General features: G+C 47.1%; 1 long non-coding RNA gene across 1 annotated transcript; it reads left to right on the forward strand.

Moving 5' to 3' along the window:
* The first annotated feature begins 1,884 nt into the window (after positions 1–1,884).
* On the forward strand, positions 1,885–16,115 carry LOC311421513. The gene is made up of 2 exons (XR_014684896.1): positions 1,885–2,260; positions 14,350–16,115. It is a non-coding gene; the product is annotated as an uncharacterized lncRNA (long non-coding RNA).
* The last annotated feature ends 7,509 nt before the right edge of the window (positions 16,116–23,624 follow it).

Genomic DNA, 23,624 nt, shown 5'->3' on the forward strand with positions numbered 1-23,624 from the left:
CCTGACATTTAGCTCCTAGAAGCTCATATTAAGTGCTGGTTTTCCTTCTATTTTCCTAAGAGGTACCTAGGTTGAGGACTTAGCTCAGAGACATTCCTCTGACGGCCCAGTGCCATCAGAGAGGGTCTCATCCATGGGCATCTGCCCCTCACTTGTGCTTGGTGATGTTTTAGTTGTTTGTGAACACCAGCAGCTATTCCTGAGCACCCCCAGGCCCTCTGCTGGCACCGGGAGTCGCGTTGTGGTATCACGGGTGGCTGCAACAATCCTCAGCAAGAGAATTCTCTTAAACAATTCCACCTCTTGTCGCTGGCTGGGTGAATGGATTGTAGCTATAATTATGTGATTGTCAGAATGCATTGCAAGTCACGTACCGGCAAACTTGTGCTTCTTGCTGTACAGCAGTTTCAGATGTCCTTTAGTTCTTAGTAGCCATTTAGAAAGGCAACGCAGGACATGCTAATATGCACAGTAAGGGCAGGGGTCACAGTGCCACATGTGACACTGGCCTTGAGGTGGAGCATCTTACAGCTCATGCCATAAGCTAGGATTTATGCTGAACTCCCCCACAACCAAAAGATTGATGGAAAGTTCTCCACCTTCTGTGCTGAGTAGTGAGAATGTCTCTTGGATCCTGTCAGATGTACTTACCAAAAAAAAACAACCTCTGACTCCAAATAAACACACAGATCACCTACCTTCCCTCTCGGAAGGAAGCAGAGGCTGAACAACTTTTGTAGTGGTGATCAGCTCAATGGAAGGGGCTTTGGAATTCAGGGAGTGAAACAAACCATTGAGACCTGAGGTCATCCTGACTGATGGAGGATGCATGGATTAGATCAGTTTAGGGTCTGGAGTATCCCTGTAGGTAGTATACGACTACTGGGATTCTGTATTAACAAGGGAGGGGAAACAAAATGAAAACATACATGGGTAGCCCTCCCTGGTAGTTAGTGCTAAATACAAGACATTAGTTTCCATTCCTCCACACATCTGTACCTTAACTTTCTGAAACAGGAGATGGGGACAGAGATTTTAATGTGTATGCCACCCACTTGCTTGAGAGGATAAAGGCAGCATACACGAACCCCACAGTGACTGCCTCAGGCTGGAGTGGCCTGGAAGCAGCTCCAGGTGTCTGCCATGCTGCAGGACTGCTGGCTGTGGGAGCAACCTCACTGCCTCAACCACTGCCTGCACCAGTGCTCGCTCAGCTCCCTGGATGTATGACCATAAAAAAGAAACCAGTGCCTTTCCAGACTTACTCCCCTAATATAAATCACTCTTGACATTAAAAAACAAAACAAAACCAGAATATTACATTTTAACTGTTTTCCTTTGGGGAGACAAACCTGAGTGGAAAACAATCCATTGACTTCTGTTGTGAGGTATATTGCAAAAACAGACCGGCTGGGACTGTTTGGCATCCCAGCTTGTCCTGTCTGTGTCCAAGAACAATGAGTTAGTGGTGTACCACTGTGGCATGGGGAGCATGAATCCATTGCAGAAGACACAACAAATATAATTTGCTTCTCCCTCTATCTGCGCAGTAAAGGCAACTCAATTTAATCTTTTCTTTCCAAGCACAAATGAATATTTTAATGGAAACAATGACAATATTTGGCCTGGCATGGTGGGTGGTTACTCATGCAAATGAGATGCGTCTGCCTTCTACCTCTCTTCCACCAACAGACAACAGTGCTCAGCCCCCCCCATCTCAGACTCAGGCCAACATCAAGACAATGACATGGAGGAGCTGACTTTGCTTTGTGCAGAGACACTGCTGGACAGGTCTGAGCTGGAAAGCTTAATTCCACATGGCTGGGCAATTAGTCGACCGTTTTGTTGCAGCACTAACATCAGCTGCAGACTATCTGCTTTGATAAAACCCTTTGCGTTAGAAAACCTTAAAGCCAAAGAAGCAAAGACGGAAGCAATAAAGCGGATGGAAGCAATAAAGTGGGAGTTAGGTACCGCTCGGTTAATGAAGTGAGCTTCACTAAGAAGAAATGTGTGTCAGGTCAGGGGCCCTGAGGGAAGAACGATGGGGTTCCCTCTGAAGAAGCAAGCAGCAGAGTCCAAGACCTAAGGATTTGGTAATTGAGTAAGTTTCAGACCGTCAGGGGAACTAGCTGCAAATACAGGAGTCCACCCTGGCAGCTGAATATGAGAAAAAATAGCTGAACAAGATGTTGACTTATCCCTGAGAGAACAGAATGAGTTGTCTGGGAAGACAGAGAATATTAGAGGAGGGTGAAAGGTGGGTGAACACCGCCCTTTTTTTTCCACTGAATTACTCTCCTATTACTGGGGGGTCTGGATGTAAGATCAGACCCTTTGCTATTTTGCCCTTACCTGCTCTAATATAAAATGAGGCACTGCCATATAGCCCCTCCCAGGCCGGTGCTCGTGGCCATAATTAGAGAGCAAGACTCCAGAACTGGCCAGACCTGCTAGAGCCATTGCTGTGCTTCTCTGCTTATGTCTTTGTTGCAGCTAAATTGAAGCTAATGAACTCCATCACTGAGTAGGGCCTTGTGTGTATACGTCTGAGGGCAGAGAAGCCACCCTGGTTGTCCCAGGGGCTGTAGGACTGGTTGGAGATGTCTGACAGCTGCATGGGCTTCCATCTGCCAGCCGGGAGTGGAGAGCTTGTACTAGCTTGTACTGATGGTACCCTGACTATCCCGGTGAATGTTTTTCACTGTTTCTTCACCAAATGTGCCTCGCTCCCATCCAGCAGTTCCTCTACTACTCTACCTTCTTGAACCCATTGCCAGCATCCCACAGAACCTGGGCTCCTTCGGTCCTTTCTCAGAGACAGCCACCCTTCTGCCTCTGGGTAGTGCTTGTTTACATGCTTCTGTCAGTTCTGCAGCAGTCCTGGGGCCAGATGAAGCTTTTTCACTCTGAGGCTCTGATATTAACCAGTTTTCAGGATACACCAGTGGCCTTCCATCCAAATCACTTAGTGGGCATAGGAGGGTCTAGTAGGATCAAGTGTGTTCAGTCTGTAAGTCTCCATCCTATGTTCACTGACCATGAACTTGTGGAATACCGTCTCCACTGAGCCTTGAATTCAACGTGGAAAAAGCTGTGATATAGTTCCAGCCTGTAACAAGTGGCTAGTTCTAAATTGGGGTAATCATTTAGATAATAAACAACCATTAAGGGTTAGATTAAACTATGATTTCTCCTGTTGCTGATCTGTCGTTGTATCTTATTTAGTAGCTGCATTTAGGAGTATTCACACATGATTGCTTATGATGTTTTAATTGTCTTTGAAATGTTGTTTCACAGCTTAGGTTCAAACCTGGGTAAAGTGATGTGCATGGTGATCCTGAGAAGCAATGCATCTAATTGGTGTCTGGCTGCTTAGCCATGATTCAGGGTTATCTTTTTCCTTTTTTGACCGTTTCATCTCTGCTAATAGTCAGACTTCTCTGTTAGCTGAGACTGGAGTCCTTCGTCTTGTTAGGAGCAGTGAGAAATCAACAGAGGAAAGCTCTGCCGCTAATATCCAAGGAATATGGCTAACCAGCTGCTATTAATCACCATGCAAACCAGACAGTCAGACTTAAATCATATCATCCTTAATGGGGTAACACAGTTAAAGCAAGCATCAAGTGGCCCCAGGGCAAAGATGTTTCAGTATCATCGAGCTCTTCTTGATCTGGTAAGGGACAAGTATTTTGTTTGATAATTTTGAGTCCTCCAGAAAGCAGCGCTGCTGGCAGACCTTGAGGAAAGGATTGGGTTGTGTGTGTGTGTGGATTACGAATGGCTGGAGTGACCCTGGGGAGGGAAGGCAATTTTCCACAACACCCCAGAGGGCCTGGGGAGTTCTCCCATTGCTGGATCAGGATTTCTGCTCTCCTGGGCCCTTCCCTTTGCCCTGCAAAGGCTTCTCTCAGCAGCGGCAGCAGAGGTGACTGCTGTGTGTGGTTCCTCAGAGTCCCTGTCACTCAGAGGAGTTTCTAGCCTTGACACATTGATGAAGAGACTTGGCATTCAGCGTTTTGCTCAGAACAGCTTGTCTGGCATTCCTAGTGCAAACAGGGCCCCTTCTCCCTGCAGGAGGGTAATAACTAACTAGAGAAACAAGGGATCCCTCTGAGCACACTGACTGCACTGGGGGAATATAATCTATCTGTGAAAACTCCAGCTGAAGCACGGAAGAGAGGATCTAAATTTAGCTGCAGCTTGCCTGAGGCTCCTGAGGTTTGTGACTGCTGGGGCAGTTGCTCGCAGCATTGTGCAGGTTAGAAGCTGATTCTGCATCCAAAGGCTGCAAGCATCACAGGATAGCAACACACTTGCTCTGTTGTGTTTCCAAATACCTCTCTCTCACATCTTTGGGGCTCACAAATTCATGTGGTGCATTGGCTGGTTATTTCAAAAAATGGCTGTTCTACATACGTGGGAAGACAGAGAGCTCGCGCCCTGCAGGGCCTGCAGTCTGCACGGCAAAGTCAAACAAGCCTGGGTGAACAAAGCACTTCTTATCCTCACTTCGCAGCTGGGTGAGATGAAGTGATTTGCCTGTGGTTGCGCAGGAGATGGGGAGGCAGGGCACGGAGCTGGGTCTCAGGAGATCTGAGTTCAAAACCGGCTTATTTTTGTAGCTCCAGACAAACCAGGTGATTTTTCAATGACCTGTTGTTTTTGCCCTTGGCATTCTCCAGTCAAAGAATCAGCGGGTTAGCGTTTCCACCGAAAATAGATGCAGTAAGGCCACTGCTTGGGACTAAGGAACGTTGGATTTTTTAAGAAAAAAAATCCCACTTCACTTAGAGCTTGCTTGTTACCTTTGCTCAGCAGACAACTTGTAGATGCCACATTTAGGCCAGGAAGCAAACCACCAATTTCTGTCTCACGCAAAAATCTGTGACTCATAACTGCAAGCTGTAGAAGCACATGCTTACTGTGGCTGACAGGAGCTTGCTTGCTCTCACGTTTTTGAAGCCAACAGCACGGAAAATTGAATTCCTGGGGAAGAGAAACTGGGTAGTTGTGACCAGAGGAAATTGTTAGTGCTTGGTGGAGATGGAGCAGCTATTGCTGGAAACGTGTAACCCTAGATTTGGTGGGATCAATGCCAAAACCAGCATATTGCTCCCAACGTTAGGACCAAACTCCTGTATATTTTGTTCAGCAAGCGCAGTGGTTGCTTGATGCAAGGCAATCATACCCTCAGTGCTCACAGAGTGGTGGAAAGGACTGCTAAATGAATGAGAGGCAGAAATGAAATGTACTTTGAGTGATCTACTTGCCTATTAAATGTTCTCTGGAAGGGGTCATTGTTAATGTTGCTGCTTCCCATCTAAACAGAAACACACAGCTTTCTTGACAGGGAATTTAGCAGAAGCTGAAGGGATTACTGGGTGTTACAATATCTCACTCCTAAAAAGTTAATGTATTAGCAACGTGTGAGTCTAGACACGTATTGCAAGACTGATTTAGGATCTTAAAGAGGATTCTGCCTTTCATTCTGGCTTTTATTAAAAGCTTTGTAGTACATCTTTAAAGAGCCACTAAAGCCACATTGAAAACATAAAGAGGAAAAAAGAATAGAGGCAGAAAGGTTTTTAAATGGATTTTTCCCCCTTTTTTTTCTCTTGCTCCTATCCAAAGTTTAAGGCTATTTGCATAAAAACAATATTATTATTATTTTTTTTTCTTACAAAAATGTAGCTACTCTTTGTCTTTAATTTCTTCCCCTGAAAACTGTGGACCGGTGCCTAAGACTGGTGTCAGGCACTGGAGGAGCAGAATGCCTCGGATTTGGAAGTTCATCCAAACTTCGTGTAACTGCAGGCTGCTTGAGATAGGAGCAAGCACGATTACAGCCCTGGTGGCGTTTGGGACAGGGCAGTGGGTCCTCAGCAGGAGCTTGAGTAGCTTCAGATAAATTAGGAAAGTGGTGGTGTACAAGGGAGCTATGCAGAGTTATGAAGGAAATGGATTTTACTGTGGGTTGATAAGCATATGCCTATGTGAACAGGCTGATTTCTGCAGAATCATGGAAAAAATAGTAGTTGGTACGGGCAGATCCAGTGTTCGCTTTTGCTTTTTTCTTTTTTTCTTTTTTTTTTTTTTTTTTTTCCCTCCCAGTCTCTAACTTCTCAGGTGTTTTTAACTCACAGGCACCCAAAACACTGTAAGCAGGGCTGTCTGACTTTTCAGGTGAGGAGGGAACAGCAGGAACAGATGGATTCCTCAGCACCAGAGCCTGGTTTCCATGCAAATACAGCTCGGTGACAAAGAACAAGGAGGCAAATGCTGCTGATAAAGGGTGTGGGAACTGCTGGTGTCTGAAAGTTTCCTGAGGCTCTGGTGAATCTGTAACAGGTGGCAGCCAAATGGAACTGCTTTCTAATCAGAAGGGACTGTTTTGTGATTTTTTTTTCTATGTTTTTTTTAAGTACAGCCTAAGTCACTGAACAAAGCAGAGAGAAGTTCCTAACAGCATCTGCTGGAATGCAAATGCACTGGTGTTACCAGGCACATTATAGCCAGCTTACCCGCCCTCAAAGAGAAGGAAGAAGGCACCACAATTTGCATATAGATAAGGTCAGATTGTGTTCCTTTATAGGCATTAAGATGGGTTTATTATCCTGTTTGTTCTTTGCAAAGCTGTTCACCCCATCACCCCAGTCTGACCAGCTCCTAAATAATACAGTCTGTCCTTGGCTGGCAAAAAAATGTCTCAGAAGCTCTGAAGTGTGGCAGTGTGCCTGGCTCCCTGTCCTGCCTCTCCACTTGGGCTCCTAGGAGAAATGGGGAAAGAGCCCCTGGAGCTGGTGGTTTGGCTTGGGACCTCGGCTACACCAGCAAGCTGGGGCAGTGAGCTGTGATGTGGAGGGAAACTGAGACACGGTGTGACAGGAAAAGTGACTGGGATGGAACAGCGGAAGCAGAACTGACACCCACCTTTTGGTGCAGAGAAGCTGACCCTTACTTTCACCGTGGAAAACCCTTGCTTCACTCAACCCCAACTGGAGGCTCTGCTGTCAGAGCCAGAATCAAAAGTCTTCTTTCTGCATTCATGCCTTGGTAGATCTGTACTAGCTCTGATGATTTAAAATTACCCTGGCTTTACATCAGCAGAATCAGGCCTGGTGTGTGGTGCAGTATAAAATACTAGTGAGTGAAGGCTTCATCCTGTTCGACCCTTTGAAGGGGGTCTTGGAAACAGCTGGATCAAGTGGGAACAGGTCTGCTAAAAGCTAGTTAAAAGACCTTGAGTGATTTTCTGTCTCACTTTCTTTTTGGAGCAATCACTGAGCCATATCAAAATGCCCTGCCACAGCATTTCGGAGCATTTAGTGTTCAGAAATTACAGGTGACTGTGCTTTGCTCTCAAAATGCAGTAGGAGTGTGGTTCCTTACCCCACAAGTTATTTATAATAAAGAGTTGTAAGGCAAACTTCAAAGTTCCAAGATTTGTTTTGATTTTAGAAAATGCTTTCAGTGAGCAGACTGCTCATAAAACATGGAAATTTTGTCAAAATCAAGTTGGCTTATTCTGATGAAATAGTGTTTTCTGCTGGAAAAGATGTTGTATGGAAATCTGACTGTAGCTAGCACAACAGAAACACGTACACAGAGAGCAGGATTAGAATAAAAATGTATGGAACAAGAGGAAATGCCTTCCATCTGGCTGCTAAACATTTCAAATATACTTCGTGTGCCTCTAATTCACACTCTTCAAATGCTCTACCTGCAGCAAACTGCGTACCTGTGCAGCATCTCTGTATCCAGCTAGCACCAGGGAGCTCCGAGTGTTGGAGCAAAATAAATCTGTGCCTGCAAAGTGCTGCTCTTTTCAATGAAATACAGGCTTTCATTGCAGCAAGTGATCTCAGCACAAAGTGCTAAGTGTTGTAAACAGTTTTCAGCGAGACATTTCAGGTGCTGCAAACTGACAACTTTGGTAGCTGCAATTGCTAAAAAGCAAACGGCAAACCAGAAGCCCTGTCCCTGAGCTCAGTAAAGGCAATGTTCTGCTTTCCATGACGTTTTCTGCTGAGCTGCTTCTGGCTGACCACCATCTGCTGTGTGACTGGGGACCTGAGCTCGTGGTCTGTCTCAGAGCCGTGTCCGTAAGTTGACAGTTGTCTTTTGAGCATTCAGCCGTAAGCATGAGGTCTCTTTGCTCAGCACACTTTGTTGGCAGTGCGAGATTTGATGAATTTCTTCCATTCGTCATGGAGTAATAGGAGTTCGTTCCCTGTTTGTCATGGTCTAGGGGTGTCTCTGTAGATGATGAATGTGGCTTGGATGGTGCAGGGTAACTGACTGGTTAATTGTCCAGGGCTCGCATGTCTAAACCCAGCAGCCAAACACTTCTATATGGTTTTTTCTTTTTTTTTTTTCTCTGCACTTTTACATGAAAGGGATTCATTTGTATTCCTTGATGAACAGCCATAGTGCTGTGTGCTGGTTCCTGTTCTCTCTTTTCTCTTACTGAAACAATATGCAGTACAGAGGAAAAAATACAGGGACTGCCTTCCTAGGACTAGCTGTTCTGTCTGAAGCAGCTGTTTGCTATACACTACAGTTATGTATTATTTGGGCTATTGAAAAGAAGCAGTGATTAGTGTTGCTCTTGATTTTCCTATGTGGCCATTTTCCTAAAGTGTTAATCCTTCAATGCTAAGGTCAGATGGGTGATGAAAGACAGCAGAGCACGTTCAGAGCAGAAGACAGAGTTTCACAAGGTGTCAGAAGTACGTTTTTGGTTCTTCTTGTTCACATCTGCTCTCATGGGACTGGTTGGGGTGGGGTAAGCGCTCTAGGTCTTGCACTTTTCATTTTTGTGCTCAAGTGGGAAGCTGAGAAGGGCAACAGAGGTTAAGACTATGGCCATATGGCTATATGAGCATGCTCACTGCTGGCATAGTCAAGCTACCCTAAGCTTTTAAGAAGCAGTAGCTGAAAACATAGAGGCCAGCTACTTTAACCAAGGCCCCCAGCAATGACACTGCGTTCACATCTAGTTAAATTCAGTGTGTACTTTCAGACATGGGGCTAGGCTGCCACAGAACAATTTTATTCCAGGTTTTTGCTTAAATTTGGTTCCCCACATTGTACTGCTCCCAACAGAGACAGACACAGCAACTTGCAAGGCCAAGCAACACTGACATTCTCCTGAGAGTGGCTCTGTACAGACCACTTAGGGCTTCCTGGCCTCTTGATCTCCTGGGTTGTGCTAGCCAGGAGCTGACAGAGATCCCAGCTAGGCATGAGAGACAAGTCACAGCAGTTTTAGGGGCTCTCTTGCGATTAGGCACAAAGCACACCCAGGTCAGAACAGAGCATGAGCTGGGAGAGAGTTGATCTACAGTGACAGGAACGCTGGGGCCTACAGATGCTCTTTGACTGCTGTTACTGCTGTCTCCTAATCATCACATCATACCCTCCTTCTTCATCTGTTTGACATATCCAGCAGGTTTAGGCTTGAATGGAGGTGAGGATTGTCCTGTTGGACTTAGGGTACAGAGGCACTTTGAGATATACAGGGAGGCTTCAAGTGAAAAGAGGTGATGGTAGGGTCAAACCAAGCAAAAGGAAATATTTATGCAATGTGGAATTTAAGCTGCGGTACTCCTAGCCATCAGGGCATTGTGGTACAAAAAAAATCTTATGTGGATTTGGGGAGGAATTGGGCAAAGCCAAGGAAGAAGAATCTCTTGGAGCTGTTAAAGACAGATGCAAAACTCTCACCTGGAAAGTTCCTGTGTGGCAGGTTGCTGAGAGCAGGGCAATGCTCTGGGGAAGGGTCGCTGCGTGTTTGTCATGTTCTAGTGCTCTTCCTTGGGTTTGTTGGCTATTAGACACTGAGTAGTGGACTGGCTTGATCTGTCTGGCCAGCTGCTTCACTTCTATGCTGCTAGACACCCAGACTGCCTTCTTTCCAGTCCAGTAATATGTCCGTTCCTTGCCTGTTTCTGTCCATTATGGCCCCTGGGACCTTCTCAACCATCCCCTTCCACCTAATGAGAACAAGACATAACTGAGCTTGCTTGTCCAGTCCCTTGGCAGTCACAAGGCTGAGAGGCTGCCCTAAAACACAGCCCTGGGAGATGTGCTGTGATGGCTCGGCCAGAGAGTGGCAGTGAAGTGGTTAAACAGGAGCGGGTTTTGCCAGGCAGTGGGTAAAACATGGCTGATTCTCACCCTAGAGTTGAAGTGCTAAAACTACCCGCAAATATTTCAATAAATAGCAAGCTCATAAATAACTCGCAACATTGCACTTCATAATAAACCAGTGACAAATGTTACATCTTTCTACAACGTGGATTAATGGTAATGGGGGTGGGAAGAAGGCGTCATGTCTGCGAGGTGGTATTAAAAATCACTTACATTTCACAGGTTCCCATAAAAGGGAGGCTTGTGCAAAATAATTAATCATGCATTATAAATACAGCTTTTATTAAAGACAAGCAAAAGCATAAATACAGCCAAGCCCTTAAGCACTTCTTTGCAATGGTTAGAAAGTGTTTGGAAATATGAATCAACACTTAGGATCCAGTTTAACTCTGTTGTTGGTGCTGGAAGAAAAGCTGGGAAGCAGAGGCGGCTTTGCTGCCTTATTCTTGCCTTTGCTACAGTCTGGCAGGGACCACCCAGGATATCTGCAGCTTTTCCTTTGCCTTGCAACACTCGAGGTCTAGGAGCAGCCCAGTGAGATCCTTCTGAAGACTTGTCCTGAAGAGGACCTGTGCAGAACACTGTTAAACACCTGACTGTGCTGACTCTGTGTTGGCTGGAGACCTTCCTTCCTCCGTCATGAAAGTCTGCAACCTTTGCAAAGCCAATTCAAAATAACCCAGTGTGCCACCCAAGCATCAGAGCTTTAAGATGAGGAGAGGAAGAGGGTTTTGCTAAACACACCTCGTGGTATTAGGAAAGATGAGTTTGTTGATTAGAGCTTTGGGGTTATTTTGATCTCCTGAATCCTGCACCTGAAATACGGAAACTTTGGGGATCTTTATTGTTCCGCTTGGATAGAGATGCTTTTCCAAGTTAAGTCTGAGCTTTGAAGGAGGGATGGTGGCAGAACTAGAAGGTGATGCAAGAAGAATATTAAGGGGAAGGGGGATTTTATGACAGTACAGTAAGACAGATGATTTATTTTGTCCTTCAAGCGCTTTCTCTCGAAGGCTGCTAAAGCCCATTAAAACTTCCGTCTGAAGCTATGGTGAGATTCACTCCCTGGAAAGGACAGAGGTTTTACCATGGGGAGCCAGAAGTGGTGATGGCTGTGATTTCATTAGCAGAGCAGTTATATGAGCTAAAAAGGTTTCTGCTAAATTAGCAGGGGCCCTTGTTGCAATTAAAGAGCTGCTGTTTTGTAACCAAAGTCACTGTCATTTGTTCAGTTTTTGAGGGTGAGCCAGAAAACCATATTCAGAATCGCAGAGCTGTCAAGCAGCAGGTACTGAAGGGATTTCAGGAGATTGTCAGCTTCACAAATCCTCCCCAACCACCTGTGCTTCCTTCCCTTGGACTTCTCCAAAGCTCAGCACCCCAAGGCTCAACATCGAACGTTCAGCACCAGACATTTCCAACGTGTGGTGTGCCTATGGAGCAGAGTTAGCAGTATAAGCCAGACAACTCCTTGCTTGCACAAAGCAGGGTGTTTTTTTGCTTGTGCAGTGCAGCGTTTCTTCATGTGTGAGTAGGGATTTAGGCACCGTGCTAGTTCTTCCATGTGACTTACAGCCTTGAAATTGTTTCTGGTGGCCCTGAGCTCACATGGTCCAGGACTGTATGGAGACACGCACGATGGAAGAAATACTGGGTGAGTCCTGCAAGAACTTCTTTTGGCAGTGTATCAGTCCAGAAAATAATACTGTGCATTCTGGAAAAACACAAGTCCTGGGGTTAAAATCTTCCTGTTCTGCTTAGATCCATCTCTGGGGCTGCAAGGTCGTGCCTCTTCCAGCCGCACAGCTTTTGGCTGCAGTTCTCTGGAGATGAGCCAAGGATGCTGCTAACTCCCCACTGCTGCAGCCCTGTATCTGCTGACTGCTCCGAGGTATATGGGGGCCTTCAGGACCATTTTGACACAACAGCTGTCCTGAGCTGTCACACAGGCTGTTAAAAATTTAATTCATCCATGACTTGAAGACCAGCCGTGATCAAAGGGACAAAGTAGCTGCTGTTCAGTAATGCTAGATAATCAGAGCAGTTCTGATGAACAGCTCTGACACCTTGAGAATATTTTTTATTATATTTCCGTTGGGGTGCTCAGATCTGTCACGCTGGAAGGAGGACACCTGCCAGCATCCTCCACTTTCTCCGAGTCCCTGAGAACCAGATCTTATCTGGGTAATGGTGGGGATGCCTTGTAAATGGTGCCTTTCATCTGGCTACTTGAGCTGGAGCTAAGCCTTGAAAGTGGGTTTTCTTTGAATGATTCTGGTGAAGGGGAAATTGATAAGAAATCCCTGTATCACCCAAGCCTAAGTCTGATGGTTTCCTCTTTCATTTGGAGATCATCAGTGACCTGGAACAAAAACACAACCCATGCTCTTTGCTACCACTTAATTTTCAAGTAAAACAAATTTTCAGCAACTAGTGAAATTGGATATTAGTTTTCCTGTTGATCTCACTAAATATGCTGTTCCACAGAACTGCTCTTGTCCGTTTATTGTGCCCTTGGACATGCTGTCACTTCTCCTGTCTTTTTTACCCTTCAATCTGAAGACTGGCTTCTCCATTCATACTGGATTATCTCCAAACATTTTAACTGCCTGAAGGGTCCCCAGGCTTCAGCATCAAATCCAGCCCTAATTGCTTTTTACTGGTCATCATCCTGCAATTTTACTTCATCATCCTGCAATGACAAAGGTCCGAGATGCCGTCCTGCCCATCTGTTTCTGCAGCCCCTGGATGAAGAAGTTCCCTTCTTTGTCACTGCACCATTTGACGTGTAAGGTTCCGAGTGTCTGAATGGAAATACAGGTCACCAAAGTTACAGCATCTGGGGCACGCAGGGGAAGAGCAGGAGTGGTGCAGAAATCCCTCATTCTCAAGCTCTCTAGGCAGTAGGAGATCTTACAGCTGTCACCTCTTTTATTTCTTGCCCTAACTGATGACTAGGCTTCTCTTGCCTGTCAAGTTGCTTGGCCAACATTGTAAATACTTTCCATTACCCATCTGAACGCCTTTCGACCAGCTGTTCCTTGTATCTCTCTTGCTTATAAATCCTGCCCTTAGTTCATTTATTTATTTAGGGCAATGAGTTCTACAGCTTTGAACACTGCTGCCTAGGTCAGAGCGAGTTAGCAGTGCTTTTCATTCTCTTTCACACCTCTTTTCTTTTTGCATTTCCTCTCCACGCTTTGTTCCCCAGTTTTCTTTCTGGTCTGTTTGAGATGCTAAATCAGGAATCTTCTTTTTTGTACACCCTCAAGTTCCCACTGAAATGCTGTCCCCCCCGCCTTCCCAGCCCCCCGAGAGGGTAGATAGCCTGTTTGCTCATTGCAGGGCCTGTTGGCAACCTGTCCCCTGAAAACAGAGTCTGCTTTATCCAAACCTTCCCCTTTTCCTTGCCAAGCACACCGTGTGTCCCCAGACCTCAGCACTGCTTGGTCTCTAGCCCCCTTTGTGAGCACCTCGTGCGTTTCAGTTCTAAAAAGCCTTACGCCTGTGACGAAGGGAAGCTCGCAGTTTGCTTGTTGTCCTTTATACCTCTGGATCTCTCCCAGGTCCAGCAACACTGTTCTGTAGGTTTCTAATTAAAATCTTCAAAGAAGCGGAGAGGATGTATGGGCTGCAAACAGCCAAGTGAACTCTGGATGCCTATTCCCCAATGCCTTCTTTGTCCTTAGCTTCTGCAGGCTGGGCTGTTTGCTAGGTAGTCAGTCCTGATCACAGGAAGAACATTTTATACAACCACTGCTATTAGCGATAATGAGAATAAATGATACAATAATGAAATCTTATTATACACTTTTCAATGAGGGCCTTTCATCTGAAAGATTTTGAAGTGCTTTACAGGCTACTGAACATAGAAATCGTTTTACTCACCAGGGAAATGCAGCCAGTGCAGGAGAGGTAGTTGGGGAACTGTTGAAAAACATACATTGAGCGTGTGGGACAGTTCAGTAGGGGGAGCAAACATACTGAATTCAAACAGATTTGCTGCCCGGATTTAGAGGAGGAAGCGGGCTAGAATGCCTTTTGCTTGAGGTATTAAACAGTTATCCCTCAGCTAATACCTGCTGTTGGAAAGAGACAGGAGGTTTTATGATCGGGGCTGGTATTTTCATACAGGCCCTCAAAGGAGGCTCGACTGTCGTGTAATTCTGGTTCCTCCCTTTGGTTCCTTTGAAGGTGCCAGCCCAGCCCGCCCTCACGTCCCATAGGAAGAAGGAGCCTTCTGCAGCTGTGATTGCCTTCTTAACCCTGCCTGCGATGGGGATTCAGCGTTGGCTCAAGGAGCGTAGCATTACTCACTGAAAAGCCAAGTCACAAGCATTTCTCTTCCTAATGTACTGTGGATTTTGTTTTCCCTTGAGATCTCCCGCCCAAGTACTGACCAATGCTTGACCCTGCTTAGTTTATGAGAGGTCGACAAGATGTAAATCCAGAGCAAAAAATTTCCTGGGCCTATTTGTCTTTCGTAAAAGAGAAAAAAATCAACACAAAAGCCTAACCTCTGAAGACACCAGCTGCCTCCTGCTTATTAAATGGTCCTTGTTACTGTTTATGGAAGTAGATTGAATAGGGCTGGCCCTAGTGCTCCCTGCGAACGGGAGCTGTGCGCACTCCCCGGTGATATATGAGGTTAATAATATTCGCAGTACAAGCATTATGCAAAGCAGGACATCCCTTCTGCTGGTTGGCAACCAAGGAGCAGTAGGCAAAGGTGACAACGCAATCAATCCCAAGCTCTCCGCACTCCCGAGCTGCCTGTGCTGCTGGTGGCCCCGCTGAACACCAGCGTGTGGCTGAGTGCCCTGGGCATCTCCCCAGGCCCCGAGCTTTGGGAGGACCTCTTGCAAAACCTGTTGCATCAAGGGGCTGGGTGAGAGGCTTTGTGGGGAAGGAGAGAAGGGAATTCCCTGCCTTAGCTGCTTTGGTGGTGTGCAGAGGAGCACAGTGGTCTCTCCAGGCATCCATAAAAGCCCTGAAAGTCTGGAGGGAACTCAAAAGGAGTAGTTGGGGCCCATGGTGGACATGTTTGGGCTCTGAGAGCTCATAGCCTGGAGGAAATCATAGGTGGAGCAGCATGGGCAGGCAAATTGAGTGTGACCTTTCCTGACAAACTAGAGGACTGAAAACCCCATCATGGATTGACTCATTCCCTAGTACAAACACCGTTAGTCTTACAGGACCCTGGCAGCAGGTGACACCGTGAATGACAGGACGAGGACACGTAAGGGCGCTGTGGCAGCTCTGTCACCAGAGGTATTTAAGAACAGAATAGACAGCTCTGACAGAAACAAGCGAGGTGTTAGACTCCTGCCTTGGAGCAAGGGGAACGGACAAGATGTCTCTCAAGTCCTACCCAGCACTTCCTGCCCATGCTCAGCATTGCAGGAGTGGGCACTTGCACCCCAAAGCCCTTGCTCATCCCTCCGGGAGATGAATTCATCCAGGGCAATAAACTATTGAGGGTATTTTTTTTTTTTTGCCCAGAGTGGAGCCTGGCTCCTTTGGCTGACTGCTCTTTGAGGGAGATCCCACATCCACTGTCGTGACATGGACCGCACTGTGGGTCATTTCAGAGGCAGGGATGGGTGAGGAGCTGTTGAAGCCATTATACGAACCATTTGATGCTGCTGTCTGATATTGAAGAGACAAATCCGACCCCGTGATTCAGAGCAGGGACCAGTTACACGCAGAGCTCCCTCCTTTTTGTCTGCAGAGGCTGTGATGGGGAGAGCTAGCGGTATGGATAATTTACAGCAAAGGTTGTTGGGGGAAAGTATTTGGGTATGTGGGAAATATTGGAGTCAAGGATCATTCCTAGGAGCTGCTGGCTTTAAATATTCAAGCGCGAGGGGGAGAAGGAGCCACGAGAAACCGTCATGAAAATAACATCTTGACCCAATTCATCTAGGATCAGTGCTGGCCTTTCTGTGGGAGCAGCTATTTGTGTTAGGATTCAGGAGAGTTATAAACAAGCAAAGATGAGTAAGAAACCTGCGAGCGTCTGATCTGGATTTTCTAGCAGCTGTTCCATGAGTGGGGATCATCAGCCACTCGTTTCCAGCACTCTTGGAGGAATGTAGCATTTCCAAGCCCTTTATTCCTGTGGTGAATCTGAGAAATTGGCCAGGAGATTCAAGAGTTATTAGGAGGAAATGACTAACACAAAGCAATAACAGACTGCTTTCTTTTTTTTCTTTTTCTTCTTTTTTCCCCCCCCTTAGGAAATCCAGGCTAAAAAGAAGCTTGAATAAATGCATGTAGTAGATCATTTACTGTTAGCTGTTCACCTACCTTGACTTTAAACTAGCTAGTTGAATGACTTACTTGTGCTTAAAATAAATGTTTATTTTAAACCTAAGCACATTGTAGAAAGCTTCAAACCCCCAGTGCTGCTATCGGCTAAATATATTTTCTCAGAGTATATACAAGACTCTAATTAAGGTTTTGTCAGACGTTCCATTATACGTCTCTCATCTCCGTCTCTTAATATTTATCACCCATTTTCACATCACTCTAGCCTTACTCTGGGCAATCACTCAGACCTGGCATGATATTTCCTCCTGAAGTGGCTTTAATCCTCCAGTGGTGTTATCAAACCTAAAAAGCGTTGCCAAAGGTTGTTCCCACTTGGCTTTACCGTGGCCCTGTGACTTCAGCCCACAGCTGCCCCCCACCTGCCCCTGCCACGTGCAGTTTGCTGTGGACTGGGCTCGTTTCCCAGCACAGGCTCTCTCCTTTGGCTCTGGCCATGCAGAGACCAGAGGGACACTTCCCAGTGCACCCCTACCCCCTGTGCCTGCACACAGGTGGTCCAGGGACAGAGCCTCTGCCGACAGAGGTTGCCCATCGTGTCTCGGCCCCAGTGTTGCCCCCAGGTGTCTGCCCTTCTGTAGCCAAAGTTGGATCCATGCTGACTGGAGCCAGTTTCCATCACAGAATAGCAATGTTTCTGTGATAACATCCATGCAGGTGCCATCCTGTTGGATAAACGTGGCTTCCTGTAACTCTCCTGCTGTGTCCCAAGCTCCTGAACGTCCTTCCAGGCTGGTGCCAGGACTGCAGCTTGCGTGCGGTCAGTCTGAAGGGCTTCCTGTGGGTTGTGTGGTGGCAATTCCACCCCACAGATGCACACTCACGCCTCTCAGGGCTCTCTTAGACCTGTAAATTGTGGTGCCAAGTGAGGGCCTCATCTTTGGCTCTTGCAAGGTAGTGTGCCAGAGAGCCATCACCACCTGGGGGCTGAAATGCTGTCATGGTATTCTGAAATGCCATTGCCAGTTCTGCTGCTAAGCTGACAGATCCCTGAGAAAGGGTGGGAGGGGAAGAGGTGACGAGCATCTCTCGTGGCCTATATTTTCATACTTGACTTTATAGATCCTACTCACTGGGGCTTACAGGTGCTCCAGACACCAGCAGTGAGCCCCTGGTGTCCTGGGGACTGGTGGCAGCGAGGACCCCTCGGTCTAGGTGAGGCTGTTTTGCTTTCCCTGCAGGAAAGTGGCAAAAGGCAGGAGGCAATGGGAAAGGAGGCTTCAGTCAGAGAGCAAAGAACAGAGTAATCTGTGGGCATGGGTATGTAAGCGTGCTGTGTCGACTATGCTAATTCATTTTGGTTGAATGAGAAGCATTTATTATATGTCAGGGGGAGTGTGATGAATGGGAAGTCAGGTTTTCCCCTGCATTATTTCAGCTCTCTGGTCTGTTGGTGATTTATTCAGTAGCGTTTATGGTGTTAGTAGTCTAAAACCAAAGGGGAAATTTATTCAACCCTTTCATGCCTTTCTTTTTCCTCCCCTTTGTGTTTTATTGTATTTTTGACTTTTTTTTTTCTTGTGGTTTAAAGTCTTCCTTGCTTTTAGGTAGATGGATTACATTCCCACAGCAGGCAGCTTGCTTCTCTGCTGTTCAGCTCTCCCAAACAAGGACAGCTTTTCCAGGGACTTCAGATGGGCAGCTTGGGTGCTGAGCTCTTTCAAAAACTCCCATGTGTCACCAGAGGAGCTGCTGTGCATCAGGCTTTTCTGGAAGGCTGGCCCTGGTGGTGAGTGGCTGAGCTTTTAAAAATCAAACCATATGCTCTTTAAAAATGAAACAAGTATGTTAGCCTTTGTCACATAAAATCTGATCATGAAGCAGATGGGGCAGTTTGGGGTGACTGGCTTGCCCCTGTGTTTTGTGTTTTAATTTCATTTGTTAGGAAAAAAACATATCTCAGTACCTTAAAATAAAAACCACTGTGTTTGACTGCAGACCTATATGGGAAGGCTGGAAAGGTTCAGGAGATTCGAGGTTCCTTTTCCCCTTCCTGTTCAGAGATCCCTGCATATTGCAGGACCTGCTTGTATTTGCCAGCTGCTGCAAAGAACCATGAAAATCAGTTCAGCTCCTCCACTTTCATCCCAGCCAAAGGTTGAAACCTGCGTCTGTAGGGCTGCAAGCCACACAGGCATCCCTCGTGGCCCTCAGACCCAGCAGTCCCTGAACGTGCCCACTGAATCAAATCCTGGAGGGATGCAACATCCATTTACCGCATTGATAGCAGTGTCTGTTTCCATCTCCAGAAAACCTGCTTCCCTTCATGCATAGCCTATAGGGAAGCATCATTTATGTCTTGCAGTATATAAATTGTGCGTGCTGGGTTCAATCTTCCAGTGTAACTGTACTCAGCTCTGTGTGACTGCCCCAAGCCACAGCGCTGGAGGCTCATGCTGCCTTCGGGGACCGGTAACCCCCTGTCTCAGGGGACCTAGCAGGGTGCCTGAGCAGTGCTGACTCGTCACACTGGGATGCGATTCTTTTGCTTTTGAGTCAAAGCACACAGGAACTTGTTGAAAGAAGTTTGCTGCTGGTAATAGGTTGGTTTTAAGTGGCACATAAACCTGCCGGCTCTTTATGGAGGCTGTCGGGCAATAAGGACATGGGGAATTATGACTGTGGAGGCATCGTACGATAGTGCTTTGCAGATGATGTCTCACAGGGGACGTGCTATTTATTTATCTAAAGGAGCAGGTTTGCAGTGCTTTTACAGAAGAACAGCTTCCAGGCTAGTGTGTCTCCGTGCCTCATCCACTTCTTCATACTACCTTTGACAGGCTCTAAATCTGGGGTGATGAGGGTTTGGAGGGGCAAAGGAGCACCCCCGGAGAGTTCAGAATGATGTTGGGATGAGCAATTTTCTCATTGGAGACCTGGGATATTTTGCAAAGAAAGCTGGGCTGCTTTTGCTGAGAGCTGCATTTTTTTTTTTTTTTTGTCGCTATTGTTGTTTACAAACCAAGCCGTTCATTTAGGAGTGAAACATTTAATTGCAATTGGCTTTTCTCAGCCTTGTAGTCTTTTACCAGCCAGGGAAGGAAGGGAGAGGATGAGAGGCTGTAAAAAAAAAAAAAAAAAAAAAAATTAGAGAGAAAAATTAGTTTCCGTCTGGCTTTAACAATTACGAAGGACTTTTACTGCTGCTGCAGCAGGAGACAGTTTCTTTCCTCACGTCCGTCCTGAGCTTGGATGTGGTGTGGCTCTGCCTTGCCAAGCAGCTGCAACAGCCTCCCTGGGTGCCTGCTGCATGCCAGCAGCAGCCAGCAGCCTCCTCTGCAGCACGGGGAAGGACCAGTTGAACACCAGGGCTGGCCCTGCCCTGCTGGCATCGTTGGGCAGCGTGCAAAGCCTTGCCCACGCTAGGGGATTTGCCTTTAGGTGTAATTGCCAGGCCCCTACGGTGCTTGTGAAGAGCAATCCCAGTCCAAGCAGGCAGGGCTGATTCTCGTTTCTTACCAGATCATGGGGCTGCTTCCCCAACTCTTTTGTCTTGGGAGAAATAATCCTTGTGTGGGGAAACCCATCCCGCCATGCAGCATGGGTCTGCAGAACGGCTCGGCATTTCTGCTCTGTGTTCTCCTTCCACCTGAAGCAGATGGGTGGCTCTTAGAGGGAAGGGGTGTTTGTACCACTCACCATAGGTGTTTGACATCTAGGCTAGAGAGAGATTTCTTCAGGGAATGATGTGGAGCTCTTAAATTCAGCTCCTGCTGATCGATTTAATGACTTAAAAGGAGCCTTGAGCAAAAAAACCACCCTTTTCATGGAAAGTTATGTGGTGTGAATATTGCAAAAAACAGTGCAGAACGCCCTTCCTGCAGGGGAGATATAAAAGCAGGAACTGAAACCAATTCCACTATCGTGATGCAAGATAGCTTTCCCGTAACCTCCTGAGAAGGCAGGAGAATTACCGTTCCCTTCCATTACCAGCAAGGGAAGTGGAGGTCTGGAAGAGCCTTCCCCAAGTTGCTGGAGGTGAGATGCACTCGAGTTGCCTTCCGTCCTTCACTTCTCCCTCGTTAGATGCTGCATTTATCTGGTCCACCTCCTTTGACTTCTGGGTGCCAGCTCATCCCAGACTGCCATCCACCTGCTCCCTTCCAGAAGCTCTTCCATGCCAGGCTGCAGGGATTTCTGTCCACCAGAGGAGCAGGCACAGACCCTGCAGGCAGAAACAAGCCGGGCTGCAGTCCCTGCCAGCTGCAGGCAGCAGCTTTTCTCCTAATGCTCCATTTAGAGCTGATGCTTTTTAATAGAGATTCAGCACAAGCATTTTAAGATGGACATGAAAGAGCAGAGCTGCAGTGCATAAAAGCCAAAGCAGGACAACGTAACAAGTCAGGATGTGACCGGTTCCCCAAGCAGCTTGTCTTATTGCTTTGTCTTTCCGTGTTTCTCAAGTGAATAAACCGAGGGCATGATTATAAAAAGAACAAAAATATTAAATCCCAGTATCCTGAAGGCTGCCTGTGCAGGTTGGTTCACTCAACTCGCTCCAGCGGGAGGGCTTTGTGCCACCCAGCCCCAGGGGTGCAGGGGTCCCGGTGGTCAGCTGGGGGCTGGCTCCTGGAGTGCAGGAGTGGAAGGCAGGGAGTTAGAGGGGTGGCTCCAGGAGGATGAATCACATACAGGGGGCAGGGAAATTTCAGCCTGTGGAAAGTGGTGGTATCTGCTGGCCACCTGGCCTGAGCGCTCAGCTGCTGCTCCTCATCGCATGTATGATTTGCATTAGAGGCCACAGAGCCAAGTTTCCACTAAATCCCGATCTCTGTCTTTGCTTTTACCTTTGCAACGGGGTTAGGAGGTACTTCAGGAGTCAAAAAATAATAATAAAGGAACTGGCTCCTGTTGGACACAAGGAGAGCAACACTTTTTGTTTGGGGTTCAAAGCACAAACCTTTCATTTGAGCCAAGATCGGAAGTCTTAAGAAGATTTCTCTCCATGGAACCTTCCTTGGGCAGTTCAGGAACACTGAGGATGGCTGCCTCAAAGTGAAGCACTGAGGTGTTTTTAGGAACTGCTGCAATAAAAAGGTTTGACATTTCAGAAACAAAAAGAAATGACCTTTCTCACACCTGGGAGAGGGGTAGTATCCCCAAAGATCTGGCTTTCTACAGCTTTTCTCTTTCTTCCAAAAATATGGTCCATTTCTGCTTTCTGTGTGCTGAGGTCTGATTAAAAACCCTTCCCATCCCTCTGTCAGACCACGCAGCCAGACCTAGTGCCCCCTTTGCCCCAGGTACACCTTTGCAAAATGATGATGTGTTTCCCTGTCCTCGGGTCACTGACACGCACGTGGTTTCCAGCCTCAGCACTCACCCTGCAACGAGCTGCTTGCATCCCACTGCAATCCCTGGGCATTGGGTTCTGCAGGCTCCTTCCTGGTGAGTTTGTCTGCGTTTCTCCTGGCTGGTCTCTGCCAGCTGTGGTCCCAGGGCACTTGTGGATGGTGCTGGCAATAAACTGCTTCCCAGAATGGGAATGCCAAGGAGCTTGAGGAAATGTGAGGATGGGAATCTGGGAAGATGCACAACGCAGGAGGCCATAGCCTCATGCACGGGGCAGGTCTGCTCAGCTGCCCCTGCATCAGCAGGCAGAGGAGGAGGGGTGTGGGCATGTTCAGGGGGCTGTGGGCCAGGCTGGGAAGCAGGAGGAGAGAAATTTTCCTTTCCATCCTCCAAAATAGCTGAAATATTGAGAATTCCTGATTTCCTTATGGCTGTAACTATGATACAGAAGCTGCTCTCTAAAAAATGAGAGGGAGTGAGCCTGGGAGAGTCTGGGGAAGAGAAGTTGTAGGGAGAAGGAAGAGCCTTAAATCCCTCCTTAGCTTTTCTCCCACTTGCGAGGGAGTAAGCAAACATCCTCATTACAGGACTGCTGACTATGCTAGAGCCTCATCTTTTCTGCAAAATAAATAGAAGAATGAAATTAAGCTGCTAGGGATTGGCATATTTTGTAAATAATAATTTAGAGAAAAATCCTTTTTGCCAGGCTTTTCTAATTGTCTCCTTTCTGAATACAGCTGGGTTATCTCTGCTGAGCAATTCTCTTGCAAATAGGCAGGCGTGTGCGTGCGTGAGCGTGGCGGGGGGGCTCTGCCAGCCTTCTCCCCGGGTAACACCGGGGGAGGCTTCCATGTGCGGCCGGTGCACGGCGGTGCTCAGCCAGGCCGAATGCTGGAGCAGGGCTGCTGGGCCAAGGCGTCTCCCCTCGGGACCTGCTGCAGGTGACACACAGGAGGTGGCACGGGAGACGAGCAGCACTCCCAGCACTCCGTCACATGCTGGTGCTTGGCTCCGTTCCATCTGGAGGGGATTTCCAGCAAAAGCTGCTCCTGGTTACAAGGGGAAGACTCAGCCCCGGAGCCTCGCAGGGATGGAGCAGACCAAGTTCCCGTGGCAAGAGACCTCAGGCAGTGTTTGAGCTTATTGCAAGGGGTGAAAGACAAATCCACTCACCGCCTCCCTCCTCAGTCCCATCCTGTGTATAATTTACGATACAGCGTGTTACATTTTTATTACTACACCATTTCTCAGGCTCTGGGCTGGCATGATTCCCAGAAGGCAGTGCAGGCAGGCTTTTGTATTGAGACCTTAAACAGGAGGAGCGATGCCTTGTGAGCCTTTGTATCTGTATGTGGATTTAACATGCAGCTCCTAAAATAAGCTTTAATGAAATGTGGGTTTGGGTGTTAATAACTTCCAAGATCTTTTTTTTTTTTTTTTTTTTTTTTCAATGGAATTGATACCGGAAAAAAATGCTTAGAAGAGATCGTAGCGGAAATGAGAGTCACCCCAGTCATTTACATGTAATCGCTTCCAGTATAGATTGCAATTGTGTGTGAATTATAGGGTAATTAGTCTGTCAGGCTGGTAAGTATTGTACAAGACCCCTGGAATTTCCTTGGAAGCGCTCAGTCCCTCAGCCTTGAAATCTGGAGAGGTTTTAATATGAAAAGATGTCGTACTGGGCTGTGCTAATACCCTGTATTGATTTACTACCTGTAGCAGATGTTACAGGGCAGCTGACAAATTGCTGACACGTAAATATATTGACACCCCTGAAACACGGTTCAGGGGTGGGACTTGTGAGGGCAGCAGCAATTGTCCTCATCGGGAACAGCAGCGTCCCT

Source organism: Aythya ferina (assembly GCF_964211825.1).
Source record: "Aythya ferina genome assembly, chromosome: 19".
Classification (NCBI taxonomy): domain Eukaryota; kingdom Metazoa; phylum Chordata; class Aves; order Anseriformes; family Anatidae; genus Aythya; species Aythya ferina.